The sequence below is a fragment of the Ursus maritimus genome, unplaced genomic scaffold, assembly GCF_017311325.1.
Source record: "Ursus maritimus isolate PB19 unplaced genomic scaffold, ASM1731132v1 scaffold_3, whole genome shotgun sequence".
Lineage (NCBI taxonomy): Eukaryota > Metazoa > Chordata > Mammalia > Carnivora > Ursidae > Ursus > Ursus maritimus.
Genome location: NW_024425563.1, coordinates 18,002,954 through 18,025,523, shown reverse-complemented (window position 1 = coordinate 18,025,523; position 22,570 = coordinate 18,002,954). Strand labels below are relative to the sequence as shown.

The 22,570-nt window shown below is 41.9% G+C and overlaps 1 protein-coding gene across 3 annotated transcripts in view; it reads left to right on the top strand.

Annotated features, from left to right (window-relative positions):
• CALD1 (caldesmon 1) overlaps nt 1-22,570 on the top strand; it is a 177,992-nt gene that overhangs the window by 56,438 nt on the left and 98,984 nt on the right. For 2 of the 3 annotated variants that reach the window (XM_040643975.1, XM_040643978.1), the window contains exon 2: nt 6,080-6,173. The exons of the other annotated variant lie outside the window; for it this stretch is intronic. The gene's annotated coding sequence lies outside the window, so the exon portion shown is untranslated. The remainder of the gene's footprint in view (nt 1-6,079; nt 6,174-22,570) is intronic. 3 annotated transcript variants of the gene reach the window in all.

Below are 22,570 nucleotides of genomic sequence, written 5' to 3'. Positions count from 1 at the left end.
TTTTCCTCAACCTATGGTTTGCCTTTTTCCTCTCTTTATGGTTCTTAATTTTAATGCAGTGAAATTTATCAATTTTAATGCTTTATGGTTAGTGATTTACAAAATCTTTGCCTATCTCAAGAACATGGACATTATCTTCTGCTTTTTTTTCCGAAAGCTTTTATGTGTCAGCTTTCACATTTAGATCTACACTCAATCTGGATTTTTTACAGGGCGTGGGGTGGAGGGTATGGTGTTAAATAGAGGTCAAGACTTAGTTTTCTTTTTTTCCATATGCATACCCAATTGAAGTGCTGGATGATGTTGCTTTCCTCCAGATGGGGTTACCCTGTGTTCTGGTAGTTTGATAGATTTGGAAAGTTCACTTTAGCTGAATTAGGGCTGAGGTGAGTTTGTATCACTCCGTGGACCTTCAGTCTGCCCCTTCTTCGTGGGTGAATTTCCAAGGGTCCTATTGAGATTGCATCTCCAGACACTTTCTCATAATTTACATATAGTAACATTTACTCCTTTTGCTAGAGTTCTGTAAGTTTTCACAAACGGGTATGGCTGTGTAAAAACTGCCACAATTAGATATAGAGTAGCTCTGTCAAGTCCAAAGTGGTTCCTCCTTCCTGAAGCTTCTCCTACTCAGCTCTGTGCAGCTGGTGAAAGCTCTGCTGTGCAGAAGTATCCTGCTTGGTTTCTTGTTCTCTGTCGTGTTTTTGTGTCTTAAAGATTCAGCAGATGCCTTGAGGGAGAAATCACTGAAAGTGAGGCCACTTTTCCAGGCCTTCTTTCTCTCCAGGATGTTGGCCCCTTAAGTCTTGGTTACTGCAGCAGCTCTCTGATGCCTTCAAACAGATTTTTGGTTTTGGGAATTTTATTCAGATTTTCTAGCTGTTCTCAGTGAGCACTAAACTGCCACAAGCTACTCCGTTATAGGCAAATGCATAAGTCGGTCTATCTGCATTAAACAGACTCATTCAGACCCTCCTCCAAAAATCTTTTCTTTGGTATAAATCTCAAGAGTAAAAGAAGTGTCATTGTTGGCAGCTCTGACTACTCCAAGTGTTCAGTCATGGGAAGAGCTTTGGAATCAAACAAATCTGGGTGCAATTCCAACTCTGCTACTTATTAACTCTGTGGTAGTGGATCTGAATCTTCCCTTGCTTTCAGATGGGGCTAATAAAAACAACGGGTTTCATAGTTTTCTTTTGAAGATTAAATGAGGTGACAGATGTCAAGTACCTTACACATAGTAGGTATTCAGTAAATGATAGATACTAGTTTGTAATATAGTACCGTTTCTCTTGGAGCTATAAAATACATTCATCTCTTAGAAATGATGAGGAGGGAGTAGGAGGGTCAGTGGTCCCTGCAACGCAGTACCCGTTGTTGAGCAGCCTGTTCGGTGCTAAAAGGGGCGAGCTCAGTTGAGCGTGTTTTATTCACAGCCATAACAAAGTCATTCACAGATACTGAGACACGCATGGGACATTTTTTTCCCCCGGGAAGATCATAGAATTAGATTCAAACCATGTGAATTGGAGGGATCTTAAATCTCTATTCCAAAAAATTCATGTTACTGATGAAGGAATTGGGAGCCCTAAAGTGGTTAAATGACTTGGTCAAGGTCAGTTCATTCGTTAGTGTTTATTTAAGTGACCAAATTCCCTAAGATCACATATTTCTTCCCTTTTAAAACACTCCTAGCTCCCATATTCAACTATAAATGAAAAACAGAGACAATTCACAAGAGACAATTAGCGATGTTTTATTGTTACTGGCTCATTCTGACTAAAACCCATAGATCTATTTTTAAATATTTTATTTTAATTTCCATCCCCACAAATTATGTGACTTCCTGCCAACTATGACTGACATAGCTACTTACCATTCCTTTCCCATTCCAAGGATTATGTTCTGTAGCTTTTTGTTCTTCTGTTATTAAGAAATATTCTGCCTTATTCTCCAATGCACAAGACTGAAAGGAGCTCGCATAAACCCATGGAAAGCAGCTCTCTTCAAGTTTGCCAAGTGAGAGGGGGTGCAGGGGACCTCCATCGTTCTGGGCACTGAAAGCAGAGGTGGCCATGTGCGTCCCTGGCACTCTCTCTATGGGTAGGGCCAGATCACCCAGCACCACTGCCACTGTCATGATTTCCAGCAAAGGCTAGCACTTTGAGGATCATTTTTTGGTAAGTCCCCTTGTTCAGCACGTCTTTCCACATTATGTACTCTGCCAACAGACAGATAAGCCTGAGTCCCATGTGGGCCAAGTAACTTGAAAGAGTTTCATGATCACAGAGCACACAGTCATCTGTAGAAAAGCCTCTGCCTCGTGCCAGGATTCTCAAGGGCTCCTCCTGGAACACTTTCCCTAGATCTTCACGTGGGCTACTCCTTACTAGAAATGTATCTTCAGCCTCAATGTCTTCTCTTCGGAGAGACCATCTTTCACCATGCAACCTCCGGTGGCCTTCCACTGGCGCTCTGTCACCACATGCAGTTTTATTTACTCACTGTCAGAAACACGTGTGTTGTCTCTGCTCCACCAGAACCCAGGCTCTGGGAAAGCAGGCCTGGCTCATCCCTCTGGGCAGAGTACTCACTCAGTGAATAAGTGAATGTGGGCATGTATCCTTTCAGTATACCCATCGGGCTGGGTCAGCCTGTGGGTTTGAATACTTGCTTCACCGCTTACTAGCTGGGTGAACTGAGGCAAATGACTTATATAAATACAATGGGCTGCTTAGTGCTAAGACTGAACCTCACTAGGTTGCTGTAGAGATCAGACGAGATAGATGTGTACCAGGTGCTTAGCGCAAGGGCTGGCGCTAAGAGTCCTTAATACATAGTATTTATTATGTCCGTAATGAAAGCAGAGCATATTATAAAAGAGTCATGGCGGATTTTTAAAGATAAATATTAATGTTAAAATCAAGGGGTCCTAAATCAACTACGTAAGATAAAATTTTAAAATAATTAAACCCTGGTTCATGTTGGCTATACAAAGTTATTCATTTTTATAAAGGATCCCTAATTGAACCTTTGCAATAACTACCTGTTGTAATTATCGTTTAAGACCCTCCCCATCACCCAACCCTTTGGTATCCATTGGAAAATGGCATCTTTCCGTGAATACTTGTGGTAGGAATTTCAAGGGAGAATTGTAATCACTTTCTGCAAATTGGTACTGGCAATGTTTTTTCATTTGGGTAACCTAGGAAGGTGCTAGTTTCTCTTTCTCATGCTACCAACTGGCTTTAGCTAGGGGTTTTTTGAGGTTTTTAAGAAAATCACTACTCTTGGAGAACTAGAAATCTGATTGAGAGGAGAGAGATTTCTCCTTTCCTTTTATTACACCTTGATTCTCCCAAAGCAAATGCTTTCATATAAAACCCAAATGTCCCCACATGCCTGAGCAGACGGTTCAATCAAAGGAGCAATAAATAGCACCGGGCTGTTTGCCACGGGCTGGGAAGGGGGTTGTGGGGGGGAGACAGGCTCACTTGCCTAACACAGCCCTGCTCTCTCTCCCTTCCCCTCTTCCTTCATCTCAGGTCTTTTCCTTCTTTACCATCCGGTCTAGACTCAGCTTTGCCTGCAGAGAATTTCGGTAGCTGCCTCTGAGCCGGGTCAGCCAGAATCCATGTGTTGGGCACCAAATTAAAAGCTTAAAGGGGTCCAGTGAATAATAGTTCACCCAGGAATCTGTTTGAAGTTGCAAGGAAACTAATGGTAGAAAAAGATTTTAAAACAGGGAGTAAGAGCTTCATCAGTTTTGTGGCCCTTTGATTCTAACTTGGAAAATAAAAAGGAAAGTATATCTGAAGACAAACTCCACTTTCAGTCACTTTGCCATTCCTCTTGAAAGCCTTTTCTTTTCTCTCTTTGTCTCGCAGACAATATAGTTCATGAACATAGACCCAGACAGTATAAACCAAAAACAATTTTTCCCACTGGTAGCAATTTCTTCCTTTATTTTTCCTTTATTCGTTCCTACATTTAAAAATAAAAACACTGAGAGACTTGAATGTAGGGAAAGGAAATTTAGGCACATAAATACTGATCCTGCCAGAGGGTTTGGGGAAGGTACTGTGAACTGTTTTCTCTGCCAATTTAAATGTCTCTTAGTATGTTCAGTTACAGTCCATGCACATAACCTTTGCTTTCTTCTAGTCTCTGATATGTTGAAGCTTGAGGGTGAAGGATGGGAGGCCTCTGTGGGGAGGGTGCTATAATCCACATTACGTTCTGGCAGCTTTTATTTAAGGTGTAAATTCCTGGGCACCTCTCTAGTGTATCCCATATATTTTTTTTAAAAGTCCCCCCCCCTCCCGGATTCTGATGTGCAGCCAGTCTGAGAAGTCCTATTCTAGGGGTTCAATATACCATAAGCACCATAAGGCCAAGTACCACAGCTATTTGTTCGTTGTTATATTCCCGATATGTTCCTGGCACACAGAGGGCACTCAATCCATACGTGTTTATAAACTGACTTATAGGAGCACTCTTTGTAACCAGTTCTCATCTAAACTCCATCCTTAAGTACTCTGCTAATTATTTAGCAAGTGATTCTTATTTTGGCGGGAAGAAAAATGGAACAGAGACTGCCTTGAAAGCTAATGAATGTTAATATGCACAAAATTTGGCCTGCAGTTTCGGGAAACTCATCCATGGTTTCCATTCCTTCATTCGGCAGATATTTCTTGATGTCCTCCTGCATGCTGGCAGGGGCCTAGGAGCTGTAAGGAACCAGATTATGAAGCAGGCGTAGGCAAGCTTTCCACCTGGGAAATGCCTCATGATTTTATTGTCCTGTTCTCCTTGGGTTAACAGAAAAGACCTCCAAACTTGGACCCACAGTAGAAGAAAAGGAATTTAAATGGGATTGGGAGCTCTTGTCACTTTCTGACCCAGAAAGTGTAATTATATATTTTATCATTCCAACTGGATTTTAGTCTCCTTAAGACGAGGGCCCACATTCCCAGAATGCTGAGCAAGGAACTTTGATGTATGACAGCACAACAATAGATGTTTGCTCTTGGGAAGAGGTGGTAGAGGTTGAGGGAGGGGAGCTACAGATAGCCTGAGTGGCTGCTCAAGACTAAAGAAGGGGATGGCACCCAGATTTGCTGATGAATTTGTGAGCCCCTCAAGGTTCCCTGATCCTTAGTTTGCAAAACAGCCTTCCTCAGAGGGTTACAGACCATAAGTAACATGCTAAGCAGCTTTTTGTTTTGTTTTGTTTTTTACCTGTGGAATCTGAAATAGGAATCTAGGAATCCAGGTCCAGTTTCTAGCAGTGAGATTCCAAGCCAGTCCCTTCACCTCTGAGGGCTTCTGTTTTCTTCCAATGCCCCGTGGCAGAGGCTGGGGATGGACAAAAGCAAGCTATAGTCTTAAGGTCCACTTGAGACCCATTACTCTACCTGATTAAAGGCAAACATTAAAAGCACAAAGTTACATTTCATACTCATACTCATTAGAAGTCCTTGTTGCATCGTGTTGGGAAAGGTTTAATGGTATGATGGTGATTTACTGTCACGGTTGTTATTTCTTTGGTCTTTCTAATGTTTAATATTTATTGCTGTGTTTCAAGTGCAAGAGAGTTAACTCTAGATTATCTACTAGTACATTTCTATAATTGTAATCCTCTAAACTCTCTTCTGCCAATTAGTCAAGTTCCTGACCATCACCAACAGAAGACTCTGGACAAAGCAAAGGGTCCAAATGGTCTTTGAGAGTCTGAAGCTTGGAAGGATTGAGGGTTGGGCTTGGAGAAGGGGGTCTTCCTGACTATGTTCTAAAGCCTTTGTCTTTGATAATTGGCATTTGTAGTACTCCCTGTTCTGTATTTAACTATACCACCTTCTCTACCCCATTTTTTAGAGTAAGTTAGGGGTTGACTCTGGAATAACTGTATTCATTTTCGTTAAAATGCAAGTGCACAACATCCATCAGTGCCTTATTTCCCTTTTAAGGTCCTAACTCATAATAGTACCTGAGGAAGAAGTGATATTTTAAAACATATAGTCTACATTAACTAAAATGCATTCCACTTAATCATGTTTCCATCCTCCTTTTATGCCAGGTATCATTAAAACATTTTAAGATCCTTCAGTCAAATTCTGCAGGGATTGGTGATCAACGAGAAGGCTCAGAAGTGGACATCTGATTGCTTACCTGTGAGTAGCTTTTATGTGATTGAGGGGCAAGGGGAGGCTCTGTTCTTAGCAATTATGTAGCCTCTCTGCCTGATTTTTTAAATTCTTGCACCTAAGGATGTACTGTGAGAAGCCAGGCTTTCTGATGTGCTCCTCATAGTTAATTTACCAGTTAATCTATCAAGTTTGGAAGGAATTGTTTTTTCTGCTTTATAATTTGATTTTTTTGCTTTATTTTTTCCTGTGTATATAATATCTTAGATCAATAATAATGAAGTCCTCACTTCCTGCAAAGAATGCTGGTGACTTGAGGGAATAGAGAGATGATGAGTCAGTCTCCCCCTGTGAATAAGCTCACCTTTGCAACAGACACTGGTGATTTCAGGGGCAATAAGTACCTGTCACTTCTCCTGCACCCTCCGCAGCAGGAAGGAGAACTTCCACAGGCAGAAGGTCTACTGGGGAGCAGAAAGAGGGGATTTCAGAAGGGAGAGGATGTAGAAAGTAAAGGAAACTTCACTTGTTCACAGTTTTGCCCAGGCTGGCACCAGTAGGAGGGAAAGTTTTTCAGGAGTTTAGCATGGTTCCCAGGCAATTGTTGTTTCCGGATTATATCCCTTGCACCCTGTGTTAGTTTGCCCGGGTTGCTATAGCAACATACCACAGACCGGGTGGCCTAAACAACAGAAATTTCCCCACAGATCTGGAGGCTAGAAGTCTGAGATCAAGATGTCAGCAGGATTGGCTTCTCCTGAGGCCTCTGCTTGGCTTGCAGATGGCCGTCTTCTCCCTGTGCCTTCACAGGCCATCCTGCAGCGTTCACACACATTTGGTCTCTTGCTCCGCGTCCACCATTTCCTCTTCTGACAAAGACACCAGTCATATCAGATTAGGGCTCACCCTGATCACCTCATTTTAAGTTAATCACCTCTTTAAAAACTCGATCTTCAAATACGGTTATATTCTAAAGTACTGGGGTTAGGACTTGAACATATGAATTCAGGGCACCATAATTCAGTCTATAACACCCCATCTCATCTGTTTCTAATATGTGGGTTTTTAGTTTATTGAAGATGCACTTCCCTCCGATTCTTCTCTCCTGAACTTCCGTAGCATGGACACCACTCTGAGAACATTTGGTTATGCTGTGGTGCGTTGTACTCCTTTGTGTGCAGCTCTCACTTTCCAATGACGTTGTGTCATTTTTGAAATTGAAGAGTATGCCTTTTACATGTCTCACAGCCATAGGGAAGTTTTATATATAGTAAGACATTTAATAATGTTTATTGAATGAATGAATGAATGAATGAATGAATGAATACATAGATGATTAGATGTAGCCTTTGAACCTACAATTTATTTGCTTTAAGACTATCTCCAAATGATGAGTATTAGTGGTGCTTTCTCCTTATTTGCTGCCCTATATCACAAGTGAAAATAAGACTGGATAGGAGCTGGAAGAAAAATATGATTAGCTGACACCAGGAGACTTACCTCTCTCCTCAAAATGTGGGAGGCAGTAAATAGCATGAGCCTGCCCTAGATGCCATCACTCTTCCATGAGAGTGCTGTTCCAGGAGATAGGAGGGAAGGACGATGAGTTTAGATTGGGAGTTACTGAGTGTGAGGACTTGTGGGACTTCAAGTGCATATGCCGGTCTGACGCTCAGGTGAGAGCTGGAGACAGAGATGTTCCCATTCATAGCCTCTACTTAGGAATTAGAACCATGAGAATGGATGAAATCATCCGGAGAGATTGTGTGGAGATGGAGGAGCGGTGTTTCCAAGATGCCATCAGAAATTATACATGGAAGGTTTTCTTGGTAGATAACAGAAGAACCCTCCCATGAAGAAGAAATCCACATGCTACTTCTAATGAGGGTTTGTAAGAACATATATATTAACTAAAATGTATGTCTGTCTATTTCTCTCTCTTCATTTATTTGGACCTATTTTATTTCTTCTTCTGTCCTCTCCTTTGAGTCGATGCCCCAAACCATTCCTATGGGGCTTGCCCTCCCCAACTTTGCCACCCTCTAGCTAACTGTACCCATGAGCATGTGTTTGACTCTCCAAGTTTCTGCCAAGGGGGTCTCACACATCAACTCCTTCCTTTGGGGCCATTCTCTTTGTCAGCCAATCAGAGCTGATCAGACTGGACAGTAGGGGAGCCTGAGATTAGATTCCTCAATGTCCAGAGAGACAGAAAGTAGATCCTTCTCAGGGTCAGGTGCCGTAGACTACATCATCTTGTCTAGACAGCCAGTAAAGGGCTCAGTAGAGGGAAAGGGACTACTTTCATACTGAACTCCTTCCTTAGTCTGTTGATCCCTGCTGGTCCCCCCGCTGTCAGGGAGGCTTTGGCAATATTTTAGAGTTTCACAGACAGGCCAGAATGGGGGCTGGTGGAGCGTGAAGGGGCCATGGGCCATCATGGCCATAACAACCTTCTCTCTAGGCCCCACCAGCAAATATAATTTCTCATGGGGCTGTGTTTAGCCCAACACTAGTTTCCTTAATTTTTCCTGCTTTCTGTGATAGAAACAGAAGAAGGAGAGGTATTTATTCACTTCTTTTATTTTCTGAAGTATTACTTTTCTTCCTTTAAATTCTCTCCTTGCAATTTTTTCTTTCTTTTTTGTTTCCTCTCTTAGTTCTCTTTCTTAAGCAGAACCTTGATCTCTCCTTGGATTGTCTGATTATCAGTGGAAGAGACTGTCTGAGATCTGGAAACTTCCTCCTTCTCTGCAAACCCCACCCATGTTCTTTAATGGACTATGAGATACCAGCTTTCTTCATGTACCTACTTCTACACTTCCCTCTTGGTGTTCTTTGAGTAGCCAGGAAATGATGCCAGTTTTTATGCAGCTCCCCAGAATATCAGTGACACCTGAGTCATTGATTTTTAGTCAAATTGTTATTTACATAACATGAGAAAAGAGAAATTTTGTAGTCAAGAGAAAATAGCTCTACAATCCATGAATGGCCTAGATGGGGTGTTCCAAATGAATGGTGGCCAGTGGCCAGCATAGGTGCCTCCCAACTGTGTTTCATTAATTTCAGTCAGCTACAAGGTTTGGAGAGAAAGATGATTTTCCTATGAGCATGTAAAAGACGTGCTTTGAGTTGTAAGGCTTTGCCCTTGTTTAAGAACAGCATAAATGGGAGATTTTATAACCACTGTGGGCCAATATTTTTGGAGTCAGTTGAAGCTCCAGATGGAGTGGAAAGAGAAGTTTCTTTTTTTCTTCCTCTTTTCTTGAGTTTTGAAGAACGAGTCTCCACGGACACCTTTAATAAAGTGCTCAGTCTCTTGTTTAGTTCAAGTGTGCCCAGGCTTGTTATCACAGGATCTGAAGGGGTCTTTCTTACACTAAGAATCTTCTCTATAGATTTCTGATAGTGGCTCTAGAACCAGCCTCATATGTGAGAATGTCTTGACTCCGCTCCTTCCCCAAGAGTCTCACCTTTAGGAGTCTGCGCTTAGGTCCTTGTCATGAGGTATAAAGAAGAAAATACATAATCAGCCCAAGTTTGGTGAGGGATTGAAAGGACAGGAGGAACACAGTCCCATGGTCATCGCAACATTCTGGAAACCTTCACGTTAAGCAGGGTAAGAGGACGGTCCAGCATCACCATATGCAGATTTTGTAACTTTGGCCAGATGTTGGAGGTTTCCAGGCCAGGGAGTTGCAGCTGACTTTAAGAGGCGCCCCTGTGGAAGCACACATTCCTGCCTCGCACAACTATTGATGGAGGGTGGTTGTGCCAGGGTGGACAAGCCAAGATGAGGGCCACAGAGGGCGGGGAGAAACAGACAGTGGTGCCAGGAGCATTTTCTAGAAGAAAGTCTCTTCTAGAACTCCTTTCCAGACTTTTGTTCCAATGGGTATGAGTAAAGAGAAAAAGAATGATTGTGGAATTTAATAGCTTTCAACCAAAATGACGAAAAGTCTTACCTGAGGCTCTAACGAGGAGTGGCTTTATAGAGTCCAAGGACATCGGTCCAGCTGCTTCTGAACTCTGCTTTGGCATGGTTAACAAAATGCGGCTGTGGACGTCTTGCGCTACGTGCCGCCATGCTTCAAGCGGATTTACCTAGAACAAGCACTCGGTCGGAGGGGGGATGTCTGAAATAGTTTCCTTCCTACCATTCTCTATATCCCAGGTCCAACTTCATGCCAAATTAAATCTAGATTTTTTTTAAATTGACATTCACTAAGGAAAAGGCAGAGCTACATTCCCTGAAACAGATATTTTAGGCCAAAATTATTACTTGGGCCTTTTTTTCCTCCTCCTTTTTGCTAATTCAAAACAAAATGTCTATCATTCACCCTAACAGCAGCGTTTAAGAGCTGGAGACAAATGGAGTCTGAATATTCACGCCAATGTGGTACAAATGAGCTGTGATTTCAGGACGCTGGCTGTTTCTCTGACAGGAGACAAGAGCGGTTGACTAGTTTAATAGCTTTGGCTGAAAACACTTTCTTATAAAGGGATGGAGAAGGCCAACGTTAATATTGAGTCCTGTTATTTAATGACCAGAAAGGATATATCATGGAATGGGACATCCCCAGTCTGGGGAAAGTGTGTTTATCATACCCAGAGGGTGCGGAGGGGGAGCGAATACACACACAGGGTGGGACTGAAGGAAGGAGCGCTTCTAAAAACATTTTCTCCAAGTTCTTCAAAGAATTCCTTCCATAAGTATATGATACCCATGATTATGAATACGAGTCCATCACAGACTTAACACAGTGTGTAAACATAGACATTTGTTAGAGTGACAAACTCTGGGGATATATCTAACTGCCTCCCCCAGAATGCTCGCTAATGGTTTAGAAATAAAAGATGCAGCTGTAAGTTGGGGTTTAAGGGTGAGGCTTGTGAGCCCCATCTGTCCTTTTTCTTGTTCCTCAAACACACATATTCAGTCACTCGTTGATTTACTATTTCTACAGTACATTGAACTGGACCCTCTCCATCTCAGGTGCTGTGTTAGGTCTGGACTACGTTAGCAATTCGAGTGTTCCTTCATCCTCTCCTATAAAATGCGCTATTTTTTTATTCAATGCAATGGAAAATTTGGTGAATCCAATGATGTGTTCATTGACGTAAACTGTGATTTTCGATACTTTTATTTGTTTCTCATTGGCCTCCTCTTGGCAAAGAATCGTAATATTTTAAATTTCTCTGCCTCCTTGTTCACCTGTCATGCTTAATTATGTGGTTTATAAGCAAAACATAGCAATGCTCTGGCTATATCTGTAATTCTACTTTGCTGCAAATTGCTTTGAAGAATGATGCATAATTGCGCCCAGTATTACTTGTTTCCTAAAGTCTGGTTTTCAGGAAGCATTTTTTTAAAGGGGGACATAACGTAGTTTCAAAGTAATTGAAAATTAAAAGCAAAGTAAGCGTACTGTGACATTTTTGTGGAATGCTCAAAAGACCCTAACGTGAGAAATCCAAAGTTGATTTGCCATGAAACCAATGGAGCTGCAACTGTAGGGCCCCTTCCTTGGACACGTCTCTGCCACAACCCTTCTGCTGATTTTTTTTATATTTAATACTGTATTCTCTTTCTTAAAGAAGGCCTCCCAAATAGTCTTCAGATCCCACAAGCATGGCTCTGCCCCGAGACCGACACAAACCGATAAACTTAGATGATTGATCTCATGTTTAAAGCTCATTAAGTTTTGGGGCACCTGGGTGGCTCAGTGAGTTAAGCGTCTGCCTTCAGCTGAGGTCGTGATCGCAGGGTCCTGGGATCCAGTCCCGCATCGGGCTCCCTGCTCAGCGGGGAGCCTGCTTCTCCCTCTGCCTCTGCCTCCTGCTCCCCCTGCTTGTGCGCTCTTGCTCTCTCTCTCTCTGTCAAATACATAAATACATACATAAAATAAAGCTAATTAAGTTTTAAAAAGCAACAAAATAGTCAAAGTGTGAAGTACTGTATTTTATTTTTTAAGACTTGAGAATGAATTCAGCTTATTTTCTGAAGTAAATCTCACTTAAGTGAAATAATAAATCAGTTTGCCAAAACCCAAAGCAATCACAGGGTCATTTCATCATCAAGGTTCTTGCCACAGTCTAGCTTGTATTATCCACCATGGGTCTCTTGAGATGGAGCATTGTTCTGTGATTAAAAGCACAGACTCTGGGGCCAGGCTGCCTGGATGTAAATGCCAGCTCTATCATTTCCTCTGTGACCTTGGAGACATGACTCACCTTCTCTGGGCCTTTTTATCTGTAAAATGGAGATAACACGGATTGTTATGAAGATTTAAATGGATATTTATAAAGTTCCGAGAACGGTGCTTGGGACAGAGTAGGTGCCATATAACCATGGGCTAAGTAAATACGCTTCTCCGTGCGGACTGTAAGCTTGTATGGGTTCTCTTGTGGGTTTACTCTTGCGTCTCCCCACAGTGCCTCGCCTAGCACATGATCAGCCGTTAATGAGTGGGCCTATGTTCAGGGGTCACAGACTGGCAACCTGAGGCCCACATTGACCTGCATATGTGCTTCTCTTTCCCAGCAAGGGTTTGGTTTTTTTGTTTTGTTTTGTTTTTTAATTTGAATGCTCTTAGGGGTGCATCCATTCTCCTCCAAGTGGAGGGCACTTCAGGTAATGGGAGAGAGGGAGCAGAGACAAAGGCCCAGAGGCAGAAACAAGGGCTACATTATTACAGGACTAAGGAGTGTGGCCTTGGCTGCGAGTCATGTTTTCAAGTTGCAGCTGGGGTGGGGAGAGGAGTCCTGTGATGGGTGCAGTGAAGCCATTTCAGGGAGGGCCTCTGGGGGTCCCAGAGATGCAGGATGGTGGCGTGTGGGAGGCAGATCATTCTCCCTCACTAGCCCCCTCAAAAACCAAAGCATGTAAACCTCCCAGTCATCATCCCTCACCTGCTTATTCCCCAAACCAGGAGTCCTACATGCCCAGCGGCTTCCCAGACCTATAGGCCGTCACTGAACGGAGACAGTAGTAAACTTTGGGTTGCTCTTGTTTCCAGTTGAAGGCATCTTTGATTGCTCCTCCTGCTAACAAAGAATAGTCAAGTTCAAGGGAAATAGCCTCTCACTGCTGGGGTCAGTTCAGCCTTTCTGCTACGTAACATCTGTTTTTGAAATTCGGCTGAGACCCTGACATAAATCCATGTAACTTAAAAAGCAGCAAGAGAACATCTTGTTTTCATGAATGTCCAGGGGCTGTGTGTCAACAAATAAAAGGTCTGTTTGTGGTATTCAAAGGGGAAAAGCTGGTTGTGAGATGTTCTGCCACTGGGGTAAATTTATTATGGACTGTTCGTTTCTTGGAATCATGAACCAAAGTTTGAAAAAACAATGTGGACCAGCTTCGTTTCAGTCAGCAAATTTTGGCTTAATGGTGGGTGGGAAACGTACTTTTCTTGTCAGAAGGTCACTGAGCTGGATGGTTTCCAGAAAGATGCCCTCACACATGCCTCCTACGTTAGCCACGTGAAGTTAATATCTTAAGTGGATTCTCTGTGTCTATATAAATTTTGGCAGACAGCATCTGATATATCATTATTTTTATATTACTTACACAGGACCTGAGGTGGGGAAGAAGGGGTGAGAGTAGTTCGCCATCCCTCAAACCTGACTAGCTGCTTTACTCCTCATCCACTTCTTGAGGAGAGACAAATAGAGAAAAGTTTGATTTATCAGCACCTAGAAGAGTGTCTGGCGCAAAACAGATGTCTGTATATATGTATTTGTTTAATGAATATAAACTCTGGCCTTATAAACTCATGTTCTCTTTCTGAATGCATGTCTGTATGTGTATTAATATCATTCCTGTTTGAAAAAGCTCTTACTGCCTATGTCCTATTTTAGCCCAAAGAAAAGCATTAGGTCATTCTGTCGCTCTCTCTTAGAGCAGTGTGTTTTTCCTTTCTAACCCTTATCCCAATTTGTATTTTATCTATTTATTGCCTGTCTCCACCATCAGACTATAAGCCCAGCAAGGGCAGAGTAGTCGTGTTCACAGTTTATTTGGCACACCAAGCAAGGTGGCTAGTACATGAATATTACTTCACAATATTTGTTGAATGATTTTCCTGAAGTTTCCATTGTGATGGTGGTTGTAGAGCCTTAACCACTCTTGATGATGTGTGAATTTAATCACAGCAAAGAGGAGAATAGGGCTTATACTGCAGTTGAATATGCAGAGACCTTTTGTGTGATGACACACTCACACTCATTTGACCATACACTCTGTTGAAGGTCATGGTGGAATGGGTTAGTCTAACCATCTCTATTCTCTCAAGTTGAAGCTGTTGAGCCACATCTGCCATTATAGCTGGCCAAGATCAATGTCATAGCACATGGCAATAGTTTTAGATTTTTTTTCTCTTAAACAGTTAACTCATTCCTGGTGGTATTGAATCTATGACTTCAGCCTTATTTGCAATAAATTCTGGCCCACCAAGCTACGTGGTAAAGGCCCTACAAGGATCTGTGGCCAGAAAGAAGATATTTTTGGTGCCCAATGGACATAGAGTTTAATGTGCAAATTCGTTTGTCTAGTGGTCACTGTAGACCTTTCTTACGGTCAAGCAAAATAGGAACACTTCAGCTTGAGTCGGAACAAAGTAGATTCACTTGCTCCATTTTGCTTTGGCTGTCTGCGTAGACAGGGCTGAAATGGGAATGATTTGTGTGTTCCGGAGGATCTCAAGAGAAATGCTTCTTCGTTTACAGGAGGTGCAATTCCACAACAGTTCCTTGCTTTGTAAACTTGAAAACATTCCCAAAGAAACAAAGTCGGATACAGAAAAAATAATGGGAGAAAAGAAAAATAATACTCTGAATTCTGAACAATTCTGCTTTACTAGGTTGAGCTGTCTGCCAGCTGGCCACAGTGTTGACTACTTGTAATATATACTTTTGGTAGGCTGCGTGTAGTTCTTGGAACTGTTTATATTAGACGGCAGAAACTTAATTATTCTAAAATTGGCAGGACTTGCTTTGGTTACTTAATACAAAATTGCTTAGTCATCTTTCTACCTAGTGTGGACAGCATCGTTTGAGTGTGAAAAACTGGGAAATGCCCATGTGCTCCAAAGAGACTTCAGATCAGGTAGAAAAACAAGAAGGTATCATTTTTTGCAAGATGCTTAGCAGGTGGTCACCACATGTTTTAATTGGACAAGCAAGGTGCCTGTTGAGTTGAAGTCCTTGATTACAAGTATTTTTCTGTTTTCCTTGCGGATTTTGACCGAAGCAAAAACCCGCTGCTGCTGCTTCTTAGGTTATGTTCTGCTCCTGCATTTTGCCAAGCACAGATTTTCCAGCAAGAGGGTGGGGAACGCTAGAATCAGCTGGCGGGACAGCTTTCTCGCTTTCAGAAACAAACAAGGATGTCCTTTCCAGCTGGTTGTCACCCAGGTCCTCCCTTTGACTCTTTGGGTTTGAATACCTATCTTACCGTACTTGAACTACTGCCTTCCAGATGGTACAGATTTCTAGAGCTCCGGCAAAGAAGCAGGCAGGCCAAGTGGGTCTCTTCCGTGTGTTTTAGAGTGTGAGGTGGCACCGGAGTTCTCCAGGTTTTTCCAGGAATGCCCGTGGCAACCTCACACTCTTCCTGTGATCTGGGCCTGGGCTCCTGAGAGAGATGGTGAGAAAAGATAAAAGTCCTATAGCCAATGGGTAATGACACTAGGCTTGGGAGGGGTGGGTTCCCAAGCCAGCATCCAGAACAGTGCCTTATGTTTCTAATTACTGAGCATGGTTAGAGAGCAAAATCAGGCAACACTTTTTTTTTTTAGACTGATGGAAGCATTTAAATCGGCTCTGAATGTCAGTATTTTCTAATTATGATGGAGGAGTGGCAAGGAATCTCCAAAGGCCTTGGCAATTTAGAGAGTTTCAGCCCAACCCTGATTTTCTTCTTTTCTTATTCATCATATGTCTTCTTTGTCCTTCCTTCTCTTTGAACGGCCCAGAACTAGCCTATTCCCCTCAGTTACAAATGCCTAATATCCCTCTTCCTGAAACCAGAATGCTTTCTAAGACAAGGTTCTTTTCCACTAGAGAAAAACAACCACAGCTAGAAATAGCAATATAAAATAGAGTTCCATAGTGAACCACCACCACCCCCAAGGTAGTACTAAAAGCTGGCCTGGAGACATGGCCTTTTTTGGAAAATGCCTCAGCTAAGTTCCTCTGTTTATCAATTAAGTGCAATGAAAGAAATGCCCTGGAATCCATTCCAATTCAGCAAGTATTCAACCTTGCTGACTTCACGAAAAAATAGTCGGTTAAGGGACTATTTGATCGGGGCGCCTGGGTGGCACAGCGGTTAAGCATCTGCCTTTGGCTCAGGGCGTGATCCCGGCGTTATGGGATCGAGCCCCACATCGGGCTCCTCCGCTATGAGCCTGCTTCTTCCTCTCCCACTCCCCCTGCTTGTGTTCCCTCTCTCGCTGGCTGTTTCTCTCTCTCTGTCAAATAAATAAATAAAATCTTTAAAAAAAAAAAAAAGGGACTATTTGATCGACCCCTGAGTTACTACTTCGAAGGATCACAAAAATGAGTCATAACTTCAAGGAGATTACCATCTTCTAGGAAAGACAGATATGTACCTAGAAATTCAAATACAAGCCATAGACTAAGTGCTCCAATAGAAACAGAATATGGATATCCGTATAGACCCATGTCAGTGAGTACGTGGTTCAGGGACCCTGTAGTCTTGTGCTAGTCTTAAGCCTAAACTGTGGATCATTTCTTATGTGAAGAAAAGTCCAGAACTCTCCAAACAAACAACTGCGGGAAACTACCATCTACATGATTCCTGTGAAAGGAAAGAGGAAGCAGTCTAAGCACTTTTCAATTTATTATTTAACACCTTTTTTTTTTTATAATGATTTTTTATTATATTATGTTAGTCACCATACAGTACATCCCCGGTTTTCGATGTAAGGCTCGATGATTCATTAGTTGTGTATAACACCCAGTGCACCATGCAATATGTGCCCTCCTTACTACCCATCACCGGCCTATCCCATTCCCCCATATTATTTAACTTCTATATAGATTTATATGTTTAAATTGTGTTCATCTATTATGTCTAATGGATAACATGGATAATATCCCTTGGTTTGGTTTCAAAGCTTTTCATCTAAGATTGTAAACTCCTAAAAGATAGCTTCTAACTTGCTTCATAATTCTAGAACAAAATAAATGCATTTGAGGATCATGATGAATAGAAATTTAAAAATTCACTAGGGAATGATTAGTCCCCAATTAATAATAGCATGTCCTTCACGTATAAACCTGTTACCACTAGCAAAGCACCTCTAGCACATAACTCGGAATCGTCTCTGGCGGTGTAACCGGATTTACATCCTGGCATCTAAGCTGTCTCCCCTTGTTAATACCCTGTGTCAACAAGATAGCTGGCTAGGGCTCTGGATCTAGGTGGCGGTGGTGGTGGTGGTGGTTTTTAGGGGGGAGGGGAAAAGAGAGAAAGAGAAAATCTGAAGCAGGATCCACGGCCAGTGTGGAGCCCAATGTGTGACTCGATCTCAAGACCCTGAGATTACAACCTTAGCTAAAATCAAGAGTCAGACGCTCAATTGACTGAGCCACCCAGGCAACCCTGGATCTAGTTTTTGATCACTCAGTTGAAATGTTAGTTGGAAAACCAATCGAAAGAGCAGACTCCTGGGTTGCTGATATTTTTATAGCTGAGTAGACTAGAAAGGCCAAAAGGTCATGCAAGTAAAACTAGTATTGTGTAAAAATATCATGATCTCTGTACCTTGTTTACCACTGGTAAAGACCTATGAGCTCTGATCTTGTGTTCCACATAAACCACTCGTGGTCCCTGTTACACAGTTTGAAGTGTGATCACTCTTCAGACGGTGTCTCAGCTTCTTTTGCCTGTGCTGAGCATTTTAATTACTCAGTAGCAAGTGCTCAGTCACGGTGAGACCGGCTGACCCAAAGACCCTCTGCAGGAGAACAGAGAGGTTACTCATCAGGGCATTAAAAGAGCACATCCAGCCTTCCAGAAGCTGCCCTGTACCACAGCCTACATATTATTCCATCTCCTCCATGAGACTGTAAGGTCTTTCAAGTCTGAGACCATGTCTTACACACCGTCTTGTCTCTGAACTGCAGAACATTACTTCACACAGCGCAGTCATTTCATGTGGGGAGTTGGAAGGCCTTCCAGGGGGCCTCTCCAATAGAACTTTCCGTGATGATGAAGGTGCTCTCTGCATTGTCTTGTATGGTAGCCAGGAGCACTTGAAATGGGGCTAGTGAAGCTGAGAAACAGAATTCTTCATTTTATTTAATTTTCATTATTATTTTTTTTTAAGATTTATTTATTTATTTATTTGACAGAGAGAGACAGCCAGAGAAAGAGGGAACACAGGCAGGGGGAGTAGGAGAGGAAGAAGCAGGCTCCCAGCAGAGGAGCCTGATGTGGGGCTCGATCCCATAACGCCAGGATCACGCCCTGAGCTGAAGGCAGACGCTTAACGACTGAGCCACCCAGGCGCCCCTAATTTTCATTATTTTTTACTTAAATTGCCTCATGTGACTAGTGGCTACCATATTGGACAGCACAGCCATAGAATCTTAAAAACTATCTTTTGCTAGCCCTAAATAGCTGGCCATTTCACCTCTACCTGATTCTTCAATAATAGGGATTCCCACTTTCTCAGCAGCCCTACCTATTGTTGGATAGTTCTGTTGGGGCAAGGACCCCACCCTTCTACATCGGATTTAGCCTCTGTCATCAGGCATACATTTAGAAAACACATTTATACATTTCTTCTGGCAAAACTATGCATTTTTGGTTCTCACACAGACACAGGTTAGTAGAGAAGTTCCATCTTTGCCTTAGCATTCACACCTATGCCTTTTACTTCTCTCTAGGGTCCAAGAACAGAAGTGGCCCCATGCCTGTTCTGATTTGGTATTAAACTATGTCTTCCGGTGTGGTTTCCTTGAGTTTGCAAGGAAAAGTATTTTAAACTCTGGGGGGAAGGGCACAGAAGTAACGGTGTTCCACATTTTCACTTCTCCTCACTCTTCTCAGAATGGTGTAGAGATTTTTCTAAATACCAGTGGTGGTTTTCCACTGATTGGCTGTGGTTCAGGAGCTCGTGCCAAAGTTTTATACATCTCAGTCTTCTTTCTTTAAAGGGAGATGAGCCTGCTTCTCCTACCTGAGGGTCAGACAGTGATTGCCGTAGAGTTGGAACGGTCTGAAGCGCCCCAAATAAAGCGGTGGTGTGTCTCATCTTAACACTTTAAGATGAGACCGGAAGTCCCTAAATGTGTTGTCTTCCCAAGTGTGGGAGTCAGTGTACAGAAGCACCATCATTTCATAAATCTAAAATGCCCAAACTGCCAACTTTTGCTAAGGTGAAGAGAGACATTGATTTTAGTCATGTTAAGTCTGTCAGTGTTTTGCAAATGGAGAAATACAAATAGAGAAAAAGTAATGTTAAAAGACTGAGCAGGAATGGAGAGAAAAAAAAAAAAAAACCAGGCCGTAACCTGTTAGCCTACTCTTAGTGTGGCTTCGTGTTCCGGATTCCACTGACTAGAGGAAAGAAACAACTTGAGAAGGCAGAGCTCCTGGGGTTGATTCCATTCATTCTTATCTCTGTGTTGCTTGTCTTGACAAATGTGCCTTGGTGATTGCATGTATTTTTTTTTTTCTTAAGTAGCATGGATTTTTGGAACAAGATGGTGAAGGTTGAGCTAAAGTTAAGTCCAAACTGTATGTTACAATCCATGTGTTTATTTGGTTTTTGAGTCCCAAATGAACCATTCTGTTCAGAAAAGAGCAAAGCAGGTTGATAAATTGAATTTTTTTAAAAAGGACAAAAGTTCATTTTCTACAGTCAGAAAGAAAACACTGCCAGATTTACTGTGTAACTACTGCGAATGTGGGTTTATATAACTTTTGAGATTCATATATAGTCTATTACCAAAGTTTTTAATTCACTTTGTAAACACTGATCAGTCAATAAAATACAGAGATAAATCAGCTTGAGTTACATTTTCCATACTCAGAATGGCAAAATCTAGAATAAAAATCTAATGGTTCAAATCAGCTGTAATTCCTGAGTGCCTACTCTGTCTCAATAGTGAAGAGATTTTTTTAAAGCAGTGGTTATCTATTCATAAGAGTGAAAATATATAGAAAATATAATATCAATAAAATATTTAAATACTTGTTAGAACAGTTGAGCTGCAGCAAAGCAGTACATTTATTAACTACCAAAATGACCGACAGATGTTCGAGGAGAGAGATAATCACTTCTACGCTAGAGTCCTCAGGAAAGCCATCATGAAAAAGTGAAATCTGAGCCAAGAATTCATGACTAAATAGAATATGGATAATGAGAAGGATAGGGGAGCCCATTCCAGATGGATGCGATGTATGAATTAAAAATGCAGAGAGAGAAAATTGAATGACATGATTGAGAAGCAGTATAATAGTTTTATCTAGGATGCCGTGGGACTATGTACTTGAAAGGAAGGTTACTGCTTTCTAAATTAGAAAATTAGAAGAGAATGTACTTAGATATCATTTAGGCCTGAAAAGGAAGAAACGTGGACATATCCTGTTTGATGTATCCATCTCTGCTGGACAGGAAAGCAGGTTTGGAACCATATGTATTATATAGAGTAGGATGAAACCTTGGACCTTTTCTAGTCCAAGCACCTCACTTTAGATCCCTAAGTGTGAGTCCAGGTCACTGTTTACCAAGGGTTTGTGGAGAAAGACAATTGGAGGATTGAGGTGCGTGAAGATCATTTGAAGGGCAGAGGTGAGGAGTCTGCCGGAATGTGTGACACCCAGGAATCACCCAGTACATGTAGGATGAAGGGAAGCATCACTGAGCCACAGTGAGCACCCAGCTGAAATTCACTCAAACCTCTGAGGCAGACAAAACATGGTCCCCGACTGTCTCCCACAAAGCCCTGAATTTCAAGAACAAAAACCAGAAAACAGATGATAGTTGTGATTCAAAATTGAAGATGGGTTTGATAGACCTGGTAGAAGATTCAAGAAGCAAGAAAGTCTGAAATACAAGTTCCAGGAGGACAGGGACCTTTTCAGTCTGGTTCACTGTCGTATCCCCAGGGCGTGTAACAGAACTTGTCACCACAGTGAATGCTCAGTAAATGCTTATTGCATATTGATGGTACAAAGGTTTTTTTGTGGGGCTTCTCTGAATGAGTTGCACCGTGAAATTTGCCGTGGGTAAAGAATGGTGACTAGTCAGAAAGGATCTGTCTAATAAGGGTTATGAGTGTTGAAAGACTAGGGTTCCTTGCAATAAATGAGAAATAGTTAAGTTGGGGATGAGGATAATGGTGGTCAAAAGAGGAAGGTGTATAAAAAGGAAGGTGCAACGCAAGAGAAGAAACTCTAACGTCACAAAGAAAAGTATGCAGTGATGCTGTCCAGAATCTGAGCATGCTGGTTTATGAATCTTACAAAGAAGTAACAATAAAATAATAGAGGCTTAATTAATATTTGCAAGATTTAACTTAATTGAGATCTCTGAGACGTGATAATTCTATTACTTAAACCAAATGGGTATACAGTTGAAGAGGCATGGGTAATTTTTAAGGTCACTTCTTACCTAAGTTTATGTGATCCAATGAATTAGATCAGAGATATTGACAGTAGTCTTCTCAGAACTTTCCCAGGGCACTCTCACTTATTTCCTGAAAGGGAAAACAATTCCTAGAGGGAAATAGTGTTAGTCCAAGAATATTATAGTGGTTAAGAGCACACACTTTGAAATTCTGTAAAATGGGAATTTTAATAGCTACTTTACAGGTTAATAATGTGGATAAAATAATTTTAACATATTTTTAAATGGCCCAGCAGAGCTATCAAGCCACAAAAAGACATGGAAGAAACTTAAGTGCATATTGCTAAGTGCAAGAAGCCAGTCTGAAAATGCTACATCCTGTATGATTCCAACTCTATGACATTCTGGAAAAGGCAGTTATTATAGAAACAGTAAAGGGGTCAATGGTTGCCCAGGGTTGGGGCAGGGGAGAGAGGGAAGGGCGAATAGATGGAGAACAGGGGCTGTTTAGGGCAGGGAAACTATTCTGATACCATTATGGTTGATACATGATATTAGCCACTTGGCAAAACTCATAGAATGTATAGCATCAAGTGTGAAACCTAGTGTAATCTATGGATTTTAGTTAATAATAATGTATCAGTATTGGTTCATCAGTTGTAACAAATGTACCGCACTGCTACAAGATGTTAGTCTGTATTAGTTTTCCAGGGCTGCCCTAATAAAGTACCACAAACGGAGGGGCTTAGGACAACACAAGCATCGTCTCCCAGTTCTAGACATCCCAAATCAAGGTGTCAGCTGGGCTCCCTCTCC